The 13561-nt window shown below is 41.7% G+C and overlaps 1 protein-coding gene across 5 annotated transcripts in view; it reads left to right on the top strand.

Moving 5' to 3' along the window:
- The window catches only part of sema5ba (sema domain, seven thrombospondin repeats (type 1 and type 1-like), transmembrane domain (TM) and short cytoplasmic domain, (semaphorin) 5Ba), a 183800-nt gene that overhangs the window by 22426 nt on the left and 147813 nt on the right, over nt 1-13561 (top strand). The window lies entirely within an intron of this gene.

Consider the following 13561-nt stretch of genomic DNA (forward strand, 5'->3'; position numbering starts at 1 on the left):
GCAGCCGTAGTCTATAGTGGCCCTGAGTGCTTGATGGACTGAAACTTGAGAAGAATACCCAGGCAAATAGATAAAATAAAAGGAAACTACATAAAAGTCTTGAAAATTTTGAGCAGCATTCAGAAAAAAGCTACAAAGTAAGGGAGACCCCAAATACTGAAACGCTGTTAATAGCACAGACTGCAACAGAGATGATATAAAGGTCACTGAAAAGTAACCGTGAAAGTAACAACTCTGTTAAACCTTCTGAACGCGTTGTTTAGATGGTTGTTGCACAGATCTGCTGCTCATCCTGCAGCAGTTGTGTTTTTCTTACATTGCAGAATTTGTCCCACGATGTAATATATGTGATGTCAGATTGGCAAAGATGCTTTCTCACTTTTTGTCTCTATGAGGGCAATTAATTCAAGCACACTGTGTAATGTTCTTATTCCTCTATGAATAAAACATCAAGAATTGCTCCTGTTGCTAGCTTCAGCTAGCTGTTTATTATTCTTTCTACCACGATCACTTCTTCTTCTATTCTGTATATCTTATTGATTCCAGAGCGCCCCCTGTGGGTAGCTTCAACGATAGCAACTATCATTACACACTGTAGTGTAAATAAAGACCATCCGGTCATCCAGCACGCTCACATGTATGAACCAAACTTTCTTTCCAGAGCTATGCTACTTTCAGTTGGCTAGAATGAGACTGCGATAGCTTTGCTAACATACGGATCGACAACATAGACCATGTGACCATAGTGGAGGGTGACTCTGGGTTGCCTAGACCTTGAGTTGAAATCTAACACAAAGGAGCAAGCAACAAACACGAGGCACCTTTGAAACCTACACAATGCTACTGTTAGAAAAAGCCTACCCTCCCATCAAACAGTGTTGGGGAGTAACGGAATACATGTACCGCCGTTACGTATTTAAAATACAAAATATGAGTAACTGTATTCCGTTACAGTTACTGTTTAAAAAGGTGGTATTTAGAATACAGTTACTTTGTTGAAATAAATTGATTACACGGCGGTACGTTCCTGTTTCATATTGTTGTTGTTCCAGGCAGCAGCGTTACGGTTGCCATGGTTACATGGTGACAGCGCGCTCTCTTTGCGACTGTGTGTTTCCTGGGTGAGAGAGCGCCTTTTGTTGTTGTTGTTGTTGTTGTTGTGCTAAGCTAAAAGGTAGAGTGTTACAGACATAGCCCTAAAGAATGTAGCCTCATGGGCAGTGTAGTCACATTTCAGTGCTGCAGGGAGAATGGACTGCCATACCTGTTATGTGTCTGTGAGCGCGAGGAGGGAGAAAAAGGCGAGCGGAAAAGCAGGAGTTATCATCGAGCAAAAACGGGAGCTGGAAGCATGTAAATATAATAATAACCACTGCAGCCAAGAAGAGTGCCTGACGAGCCCAGTTGTAAGTAAGCTATTAAGACTCGACTGTACGCTGTGTTCGTGTTTTCCTCCGAAAACAATAAGTTCCGTTGGAGCAGCCTTTCAACGCCTCTCTCTGTCTCTCGCTAGCAAAGTTGACCCAGACAACAAAGTAAAGCTATTTTTCGGCTACGAGCCCGACACGGAACCCACGTATTAGCCAGAGGTCCCTTTACTATGGTTCGGAGCCGCGGACCTTCAGTAATAGTAATAAATCACATTCATGTAGTTGTAAACAGCATGATAATATATTAAGTAATCCGAAGTATTCAGAATACGTTACTCTCAATGAGTAACGTAACGGAATAAGTTACAAAATACATTTTGGGGCATGTATTCTGTAATCTGTAGTGGAATACATTTTAAAAGTAACCTTCCCAACACTGCCATCAAAAATACAAAAATGTACTACTTTTCGCATGTTGTAGTTTTTAGTTGTTTGGAAAGCATCCCTCAGTGACACTGAGGGAGATGTTAATGCTATAAACACATTGATTTTACAAACAGCAGCATGCTTCCAGCTATGAAGAACAGTTTGGGGAACCTTTCCTATTTGAATGCACACAGAACAATTAAATGTTACCCCCACTCGGTGTCTCACTCATATTGATTAAAACACCTCGATCAGAAATAAGGCCAACCTCTGCCTATTCATGTATATACAGATGTGGAAAAGTTTCAGTCATCCAAGAGCATACTGGCTGATGAACATCCAGCTCAGCCCCGTCTCACATAGTCACACGTAAGATTTGACTTCAAAGCATCCAACATCACATCATTAGGATTAAGTGGACTACAAGCTCCTGTAGGCCTCGTCACCTGACAGCCCGTCACGGCTGAACGGAAGAAAATCCCAGCAACCATCCAGGTCCTAAGATCATGTGATAAGACTGTGAAATCAGGAGGTTAATGTATTTTTTCTCTCTCCATTTGGCCCTAATTTTTGCACGTCTACAAACCTTTGAGTGTAGAAAGCAACCTTTCTGAGTCACAAGACTCACGGGTTGAATAATAGGGTCACCTGATGTCCGGTTCAGCCGTGCCAGGGTTAATTCTAATTCTCCATACATTACCATAAGAGTTTTTGCTCTCACATTATGAGTTGGGACTGTGTTTTAGTGCTGCAGGCTGAAAACCGCGTTAGCTTAATGCACATAATACATTAGGCTGATGGGGACATTTCGCTCAGTTTTCTGTTCATAATTTACATAGTGGAGGGGATAAAAGCGTATGAGCTGCACCAGCTTCAGCAGTAGAAAAAGCCAACTGATTGCCATGGTACGGCTTATGCCCTCTATGTTTTAATTTGCTGTGATGCAGCTGAACACTGCAGAGAATCTAGTTTTAGTTCTGTGTAAGACTTCTAGCAGCATGTCCTCCCCAAAGGTGCGCTTTTCTCTGGATTTGTGTGGTGCTGCAATGCTGCAATTCCCCTCTCCCTTCTCCTTTTGTTTCCTCCTCCTCATCGCCCACACTCTTTCTTTCTTTCCTTCTTTCTTCCTCAGTCGGGGTGATACTCACTGCTGCTCTGCTCAGCTCTGCTCACTTTTTCCCTTGATGGCATCTGACCAACAGGGAAAAGCCAGAGAGTTATTCTTTCTATTTCTTCTAAAAATTGGACTCCTTTGGCTTAATAAATAATTCCTCACCCCACTTCTTCGGTTCTTTATCCTCAAGGCTCTATGCTGCAAAAGTTTAGTAAATATGCCTGTGAATGGCAGGTGCAAATGGCTTTCCTCTCCTTTCAGTGCCACATATAGAGCCTCCTAAGAGAGAAGTAACCACTTCAGGTCTGTATGATATAATAAGTTCTGTCTTCCCGTGTTTTTGAGTACAGCTGCTCTCCACCCACAAAGTTGGGGGGTGGAGTGGGGTGGGGGGCATAGCTAGATTTTTTTTGCTGCATATTTTAATGATGCAGCTCTTGTCAGAGTTTTTCCTCTCTTGAGCTGTAAGGTGGAGAAAAAGTTAGAAAACAGATATCAAGTGTTTTGGATAATGAGGGACAAAGGGTTTCAGTTCATGCTTTTGGGGATATTCTCACCAAGGTTCATTAGAAAATTCAAGTTTCAGGATTAGAGAGGGGGAGAACATGCTGTACAATGTGAGGCGGTCAACGCTGACTCCCGTTTGACTGTACATAAAAGACAGTTTAGCAAGGAAGCATTTTGTATCTTTAGGTATTTCTGATTCAAATCATCATCAGTATGTATGAAGGAGGTCAGGAGTGAAGTATGACACGGAGTGTCTGCAGCGGTCTTTGAAACACGGTGGAGGATCTGTCATAGTTTGAGGCTGAATTTCAGCAGGTGGTGGAATTTTGTCACCCATCCATCCATTCTCGTCCACTTATCCTTTTCAGGGTCAGGGGTGTGGGCTGGAGTCCAGCTGTCTTAGGGCGAGAGGCAGGGTACACCCTAAACAGGCCGCCAGTCTGTCACAGGGCTAACACATTGAAACAAGCAACCATTCACACTCAGATTCACACCTGGGGAATTTTAGAATCACCAATTAACCTAACACCACTAACTGCATCTCTTTGGACTGTGGGAGGTAGCCAAGTACCCACGCAAAAACGGGAAAACCAGAGGTAGCCAACATCCAGCTTTGAATGTCCTTTAAGAAGCCTGGAGAACTTTTCCTGAATACTACTAAGAAATGACAAGAATGTTGTGCTGTGAGTTCAGGCTGTGTTGAAGGATGAAGGTGATCATACTAAATACTGACTATTGAAATCTTCAAATAAATAAATAACCAGATCTTGAATTGCTTGGCCCAGCCTGAAGTCAGTTCTAACTCTTGGAATCTTTCGGTATTTAAAAATGATTTTAACAAGCCCTGTGAGAGTAGGCCATGCTTTTCTAACACATCACTGCTGTGTTGTTAGGGAGAGATGACAGAAAATATTCTCTGTTTCTTTCTGTAGCACAGACGGTGCTTCCCAGTAAGCACACTCAACAGACAAAAGCCAAGTTTGATTTTTGGCCTTTGGGAGAATTGTTTCATCACGATGGTATAATCTGCCACTGACGATGTTTGTCATGTCAATGAGAGACCGATTCAAAGATTTTGTTTTAATGTCAAAAACGCTAAATGTAGAAAACAGGAAGATGTACAGTAGTGTTAGCACAAGATATAAACAATATAAATTATGAAATAGAGCAGCTTGTACAACAAAACAAAGGAGTAAAGGGCCAACAGCAGCAGCAGCAACCAGCTAAAAGCTATATATATCATGAGTCTTACCTTTTTTCTACCTTTCTGTGGAAAGAGTAAAAAGATATCAAGAGACTGAGGCTCGATTAGCAAATGCGAAACCTGAGGAAAAAAGGAAATGGCAAATGAAACTTTGCTAGATTAATGACTGAACAAGAAAAAAATAACAGTCAGAAATGAAAACAGCTTTGGCCTTTTAAACAAAATAAAATAAACTAAGCCATTGAACATACAGGTCAACGTTATAAATGGGGCGGGGCTTTATGGAACATGATGACATGTGAGGCACAAACACAGCCGAGCTGCCTGCTGTCAGAGCACACATGCCTCTGTGTCTCCTCGTCTGGAGTGGTGCTGTATATGAAACTGTGTAAGATTAGGTGTTTGTAATTGGTTTACAAAGCCCGTTGTAATACGTGTTCACCCGCTCTCTTTGAAATCAAGTTTCTGCTTCATAATAAATGTATCCGCAGTATATTTGATTCTGTTCATCTGCGTCTCCTGCACGAGGGCAAACCTGGTCTCATCATCATTTTTGCAACAATCTTCTGATTTGAATGACGGCATGATGCCAAAACAAGCAATATAACCGTCACAGCTTGATTCACATATTTTGACATTCCTTTTATTGAGCCGAGCCAAACTAGGAAGAAGAAGGCGAAGAAACAGGCAGAAACACAATTCTCTCAGATGAAATCACCAGAATTGTTATTCTCAGTGAGGGCCTGTCACTCGTTGTTAGAAGCTAATTTTAAAAAAAAAGCTCATAAATATGCTCGAAAACAGGACAGATGCTCTGTTAGGTGGAAAAACATGTTTCTTTTATTTTACCTAAAGGGGAAATAAAGAATGAACGAGAGGATAAAAGACAAAATATAAGATTTGTTATACCACACACCAACTTGGAGTGTAACTGACTGTGTGAATGCACTCCCCGTCCCGCGCAATTGTTGTGTTTTACCTCGGATGTTTTAATAACCAAAGAGTTTTCTCCAGGAAACGTGAGGATTAGAGTATTTTTAACAACATCACTTCATTGATGTTCAGCTCAGTTTTGTCTCCCATTCTCCTCCACCTTGTGGACACACCTGTCTGTACCATTGTGCTGAAGAAAATGCACTTTGAATGTTGGCACCAACGTCAGCCATTCATTTAGAACCACAATAAAGAGTCACATCGTGTTTGCTCTTTGTGTACTCAGAGGCAGGGTGAGCTAGACCCACTACTGCAACAGACAAGGGTTAATTTTTTTCTTCTTCACGTCACTCTCACCTCTCATGTGCATCACATGCTTTGCATGCTTGTGCGGTCACATGGATCCAGATCTCGTTCTGCCGGCTCGGTGAGACCGCTGAGGCCATTTGGCTGCTGCACAGTTCGGACGTGCGGATCAATAATCAGCTCGATAAGTATCATTTCGGAGTGAAGCTGAGGTCGCTGCTTTCGCCTGCCTGCTGACAGTTCTTTTCCCCCCTGCTGCGAACTCCGCTCTGCGCCATCACAACAAAATTTATTTGGAATGACTCGAGTTCGCTTAGAGAAACAGAAATTTGAGCGGCCTCTCCCACAAAACGAGCGCCGTGGCAAACAGAAGCAGAAAAAGAAGGTGGGGAGGAGAGCACATGTAAGTGCACACATTTAGAAACTGTGCCATCACGCACAAACAGCTTGGAGAGTGAACGTATTTACTCGAGTGGGAGACTAATCAGCAGTCCTGGGATCACGGTTAAGACCGGCATTTATCCCAAAGCAAACACCTGGTCCAGAGGAGCACACGCACTCACTGAAGTTGTTCACTCAGACACCACACAGCATTTCTTTGTTGCATCCTGAGCCATCACTCAATTCCAAATGTGCCTCTGTGGCTTAAATGTTATTCATGTGTTTAATTAAACCCAGCATTGTAAAATTATCATAACAATTATTTAGTCCTGTGAGGACTACAACTGTATAAGGCCAATGAATGTGGAGGAAATATTTAAAGAAAATTACGCTTCTGATTTTAAAAAAGAAGCGTAATTTAGGGTTTTTTTTGGTCGTGGATGCAATCAGAAAGTTTGAGAATCCCCGTGGCTCACCTGGCTGGGCATGGGACCAGTGTCTCAAAGGCCGAGGGGGTCTGTGTTCACGTCTGACCCAGGTTGTTTTCCTATATGTCATTCCCCTTTGCTCCTCCCCCTAACTTCCTGTCTACACTCTTCACTGCTGTTAAAATCGTTTTTAAAATTGTGGAAAAGTCATTTAACTCTTTCCCTCATAAAGACTACAGTTTCGGACCTCCCCTGTACCTTTAATGATGAGCTCAGATGCCACTTTATATGCAAATAAAGACATAGTTTGACCATTAGAATAGCCTTTGTGTTTTTCCATGGGTAGCTGCACAGCTCATTCATTTCTATTCTATAAGCAGACCTGAAATATGAGAGAAACCACTCAGTTCAGAACAGAGCTCCAAGAGTTACACCTAGTAGGCTTGCAAGGGGGTAACGAGAGAAAGAAATATTTAAAAACACAAGCAGCGACAACAAAAGAGCATTTTTAAAAGTATTTCTGTTAGTTGCACTGACCATGTTAACTCTGACACAGCTGGACTGGAGTCTTCTGAGGGGGCAGTGCGCGCGCGCTACGCTAAAATATTTTGCGCAAATTGGCTCAGCTGTATCCAAAGCACTGGAAGATCAATACATCCTGCTAGGCTTAATAAAAGCTGCAAAAGGAGCTTCATCACAACACAGAATTGGCTAAATAACCAATACAAGACTCCAATCAGCTAAAGCACTATCAGACAGAGACTCTCTAGTAGTGGTCTAAGAAGATGAGCGGCTTCTGTAAAGCACTTGTAAAGAGAGGAAAATGAGGCAAAATACTTGGTGCGGGTGAAATTTTAACAGTATTTCACAGCGGATGATGATATGCAGCAAGAGAAATTCGACAGAGGATGTCATCGCAGTCGATCAAACCAAAAGCAAAACATGTTGGCGGGAATATGCAAATGTGGTTGTAGGGCTGTCACAATAGATTACGTCTAATATCTGATTATCATGGCCCAAGGAGGTCAAGGAGAAGCAGCACTCCATCAGCGATGCACGACATTCTCGTCTTTGCATCTTTGTGCAGAAGGAATCGTGCGGCAGCAGGATAATGAGCCCAAACTCACCTCACCAAAAAACTACTTAAAGACCAAAGAAAACCGAGGAGTGCTGATTGTCACCTGACCTCAGCCCGATTGAATATTTATGGAGGAACTTGAAGACTGAGAAGGGCCAGCTTGAGAGCTTACCGTCATTAAAGGGGTTACGTAAAAACGATAAGATATTTATGCCTCCCCCCTCCTCCTCAAATTGTAAGGCTGACATCATGCGAGCGCAAAATGGAGAGATCTTCACGAGTAAGCCGTGGACTCGGTTGTATGGACGGGAAAACAACAAAAAGTGCAAATTATATTCAAATAGAAACAAGTAGATTTAAAAAAAAATAAAGAAAAAGACAGAAATACGATTTTAAAAAATGCTGTTTTAAAAAAATTGCTGTTTTAAAAAAAAATGCTCTTTTTAAAAAATGCTGTTTTAAAAAAAATGCTGTTTTTAAAAATGCTTCTACGGTTAAACTGATCCCATACCAGTGACCTTTAGAATTATTACAGCAGTCTAAAATGATGGCATCAATTTACAGGATTAGTGGAAGTCCTGTCAACAAAGCAAATGCATGTAAGTGTAAATGTTGCCCTGTTAGCAGCTACTATTTAATTGGCTTTAACTTGAGACTATAAGCTTGTTAGCCCAGGGTCTCCCCTTTATGTAACCTTCAACCTAAGTTGAATGGCCATTATTAAAGCAGATTAATCACCTTTCGAAACCTGTGGAAATACTATCATTAGCTGCATTTAGTTGAGCTGGTGAGCCATACACAATGGCAGGAGCTGCCATCGATAAATCGTAAATACAGCTGTACATGTTAACTGCAGCAGCGAGCATGTCAAAGTGATGGAAAGGGGAAGATTTTGGGGTAAATTTTTAAAGGGATTTAAAAAATAAATAATAAAATCGTAGCAGTAATAATGTCACCTTCTCTCTCTTTTTTTTTAATGATGAAAGCTTGTTGCAGAGACATCATTAACATTCAGTGTTTGGACTCAGCGGCGGAAGAGCACTCTGCACGTGGTGATGTCACATCTCTGAGGATTGTTGAATTTAAATAGCATAGTTAGCTCCCCATCATTTCTCTAAGCCGTTTGGTCAGCTGTGCAGCTTTAAAACTAACACTGATGTATTAGCAGCCCAAGGCGTCTTTAATGGAGGTGCCACTTAATTACTACAGAGACCCACTTGAGCTTACTGAGCAATCAGAAACACATACGCATTGCTCAAAATCTGAAATTGCTTTTTCACCAAGACGTCGAGTGCAGGAACACATTTTTACATGCAAGTACATACACGGCACGGAGGCCTGGATCAGGACGGCCACCCTTAGTTTTATTCCCCCCTCTGGTCTTTACATTTAGTCCTCAATTCATTTGCCGCTGTAACCTTTTGTCTCCACTCTCGCGGTAACGGAGGCGACCTCTCTGCTCACCTAGCGCCGTTGTCTCTGAGAGCAGGGAGGGTGAGGTCAGAGGTTAAGACTTATATAAACAGGTGTCAGATGTGATGATGAAAAGCCGAGGATATGTGAAACTGCGCTGGAAACTCAGCCAGTGGGCTGCGAAGACACAGGAGGACGGTGCATAATAACGAGGGTAATAGATGACTTTGCCCGTCAGTGTGATGCCATGGTTTCAGGTTGTGCAAATTAAACCGTCTTGTATGTAAGGCTCGACCTTTCGGATAGCAGCTCTGTGTGCGTGCGTGTGTGTGTGTGTGTGTGTGTGTGTGTGTGTGTGTGTGTGTGTGTGTGTGTGTGTGTGTTCTGGTTCCCAGTCTCTTGGATGTGGTAGATTATTAGCCTTACTGCCCCTGTCTCCCTTCCTTCTCTCGTTCTCTTCCCTCCGTGTCCTGTTGATTAGGTTTATTATTTTATTTACATATAAAAATGAATTCATTTTGTGTTTATTTATCACTTTTAGTTTAGTTATTAGTGGGAAAAATTCCTACATGTTGTTCTGATAGTAAAAATCTCTGAGACAAATCAGTCATTTACTTCTCACAATTAAGTAATTAAGCTTTGTTTTTGGAAATGCCATTAATTTTAATACAAAGAAGAGAAGACATACACTCACTGGACACTTTATTAGGTACACTTTGCTACTACTGGGTTTGTAACCTCACTGTAAAGAACCCTGTTTATGATGATCTGAGCTTTGTAGTTCTTTGACTTACTGCTTCCTTCCTATCAGCTCAAAGCAGTCTGGCCATTGTCTTATGACCTCTGGCATCAACAAGGTATTTTCACCCAGAGAAACAGAGATAGAGATGGTTGTGTGGGACAAATCACAGTAGATCAGCAGTTTCTGAAATACTTAGAGCAGCCTCTCTGGCACCAGCAAGCACACAGTCATTTAAATCACCTTTCTCCCCCATTCTGATGCTCACCACATCTATGTAAATGCCTACCATACTGCCATGTGATTGGCTGATTATATATTTCAGTTAAAGTTAAAGGTTGCTTCCTTTTTGCTCTGTTATGCGAATAGGCAGACAAGAACAGTGTATTTCAACCAGTCTGTTAGTTGATAACCACATTAGTGTGAAGTTTAATGACACACAGCTGAAGTGATGCTTTTGAAAAATGTGCATTTTTTCCCACACAGCTAATCATAATTGAGGCGCGTCATCCTGCTGTGTTGACACATTATTGTTTGCTGATGTAAACAAAACAAGGCAAGCAAACCCAAACACCATACAACACTCCAACTAAATTGCAATCTATGGTTTGTCTCTGTGTGAGGTCAGGTTAAAACAATCTGTCTACACTTTTGTTACCATTCGAAATGAACATTATGCCTTTAAAATCAGATGTTTTTAAAATATTTTCATAAACTGGCATGGTTTATGGCTCCTGCCTTGCCCACGAGCACTGCTGCAGCCTGAGTCACCCTGGGAATGCCAGTTGCACGCCACCTCTGCTTGTTTTGTGCTGTCAAGAATAGCACGCACTTCGGTAGAGAGCAGCAGCGAAATGACATGACTCACAAAAGTCACCGACGCTCAGTTAATTATGCGAGATTCATGATCTTTTGAGTGCACAGCCAGCGACTGAACAACACGCCAATTTGCATATTTTTCTGGAAATTTTCAACATTTCACAGAAGCAGAACTAATGTGACAGAACTCTAACTGAAGGCTGCACTTGAGTGTGCACGATCAGCTGTTAAAAACTGAGACACAGCGCTGCCGGGAGATCGATTAGATTAGTCGACACGTATAGATCAAACACTTCGCTACCTGCTCCGTCGCTCACAAACATTACAACAAACTTTAAGTCAGTTTGAATTAAAAAAAAATTAAAGGGCTGGTGTCAGTTTTCAAACCATTTTTAGGGGGAAAAAGTTGCAAGTTTGGTAAAAAGCACATTAATTGGTGGTAACGTCTAAAGATATGACAGTGGCTTTAAAGGTTTCCATGATTGTATAACAGAGTAATGAGAGCCTTTGAAGTGCCACTTTTCCCAGCTCATATCACGTAGTGTGTCCTCGTTGCAGTAACTGCTGGGATCTGCTGTGTTCGATTTGAACTTCATAAAAAAAAAGTTTGTTTAGCAACAGCAACCTAGTGATCTCAACTGGAAAGCTGCAGGCAGTAATTTGCTCCTAATTAGACACGTTTCCTTTAGTGCCTAAAGGGTGAATGTTGAACTGCACAAGTACAATGTGTGAATAAGTGTTTGTGCTCCTGTGCATTTCTGTGTGAGATAAACATCGAGAGTTGTTGAGCCGTGAACTCCTGCCGCTCTGTAACTTGCCTCTTCACCCGCTTCCCGCTAAGTCTTCATTAAACTGCCTGATTCAGTTACCAGTAACTGGAGCTTAATTAGGAGAATTTGATTTTCGCTGCTGGGTCTCGTGGAGAATGTTGATAATCACTTCTTATGGACAGAAAATGAGTGAGATGCTCTGCGGTGGGCTGCAAAAGTTTCAGCTTGCAAAAAAAAAGAAAGAAAAAAAGTTCCAGGTTGGAGACTGTGCCTCCAGTCTGCTTTGATTCATGCTGTTTTTGAAAGCTTTACTAGTTCATCACATAAGTTCACAGGATGACCACCAAGAAGAGAGAGGACTTTCAAGGATTCAAGATAAGATTCAAAATAAGATGGACAGCATCTGTTGTAATTGCTCTGTATATATGTCTCTGTGTGTTTGCGCTGTATGTGTGGGTCTGAAACATCTAAACATTAGAGGTGAGCAGATCGATCTAAATATCCATAGTGTCGATACCAACATTGATATTGGTATCAGGCCGATACTAGTGTGATGGGATTGATACTTTGTGTCTATCCCCTAAGTTCAGCACTAGCAGCACTGAACTGTGTTAAACAACTTTTTGCAAATGAAAAACTATTGCTCAAACATGCACTATGAAAAAATTCTGAACCTTTTTGTGTTGACTATCATGTTTATTTTCTAGCCTATAGCACATCTAAACAACCAATCTGACCCACAGTGATTTAGCGGAAGGCACATTTACCTACCAGGTCTCCAACAAACACAGTTTCAAACTGCATGAAAAACTGAACGGTGTGTTTTGTTGTGTTAACTCATTATTGTGGAAAGTAAAAAATCGCAGTGATTTAGTGGTCATTAAAATGCGCAAATTGATGATGATTCAGCTCATAAATCATCGCACTGTGCTCTGCACTGCATAAGCTTTATAGGTTAAAAGTATCGGCATTAATATCAGCAGTACTGGCCCTGTATTCACTTGGCATTGAATATATACCAAAACTTGCAGTATTGCGCAGTATTACTAAAAATACTTTCAGGACTTCATCCATCCATTTTCCTCTGCTTAGCCAATTCAGGGTCCAAGCTGCCATAGGCTGAGAGCTTTCCGGGGTACAACCTGGAAAGGTCGCCAATCTGATGTAGGGTTAACACCGATAGACAATCATTCAAACTCACATTCACATCTATGGGTAGTTTAGAAGCACCAGTTAATCCTACCCCACTAACTGTATGTCTTTGGACCTTGGACAGCAGCGCTAACCACCACGCTGTCCTGCTTCTGCACTCATTTTTTATTATAATAAATTTCATGAATTGCTGCTGGTAGATATATCATGCATTTCAGTGTACATTCAATCCAATAGTGATAATAAGAAAATGTGATGTTTGCGATATTTCAGTTGGTGACGAGTTTCTCTGCGTCTCTGTGTGTTCTGTCAAAACATTTCAGAACAAAAGAAAAAAAAAAACCGATGCCATTTTCATCCAAACCCGTTGCAATTTTTCAGTCTCGATGTTTTCTGACTGAGAGTGACGTCTTTATTGCTGCTATCAACAAAACTCTTGCTGGTCCTCTGTTTTTTTCACCTGATCTGCAGAAACGCCTCACGAGCACCATGATTGGTGAATCTGAAATGTCCCACGCTAAGATGAAGGTGCTCACACAGAGGTCTGGAGCCAAACGTTGGCCCTGATGTTACCTATTGTTATCTGTCTTACTTAAATCTCAGCTTTGCTGCTTGATTTGTACCGAGCCCAGTATCACATTCATGCCACTTGTGGTCAATAAAGCCATACTGAATCTGAGCAGGGTCATGCAATCCCAGATCCTGTCTGCACGACTTTCTTGTGTAGATGCGGGACATTGAAGTGTGTGTGTGTGTGTGTGTGTGAGAAAGTGAATAAGACTTTAGGTCACAGACTAAGCAGTTTATGAGAATTCTTCCTCCTCACTTGTTGCAGTGAATAAAGCCTGATCCCACACTGACAGTGGAGATTATGGGGAGTTTCTGTGTGTGTGAGCGGACACTTCCTGCTGCTCAGCCCTA

Source organism: Simochromis diagramma, unplaced genomic scaffold (genome assembly GCF_900408965.1).
Source record: "Simochromis diagramma unplaced genomic scaffold, fSimDia1.1 OVJJ01000091.1, whole genome shotgun sequence".
In the NCBI taxonomy this organism is placed as follows: Eukaryota; Metazoa; Chordata; class Actinopteri; order Cichliformes; family Cichlidae; genus Simochromis; species Simochromis diagramma.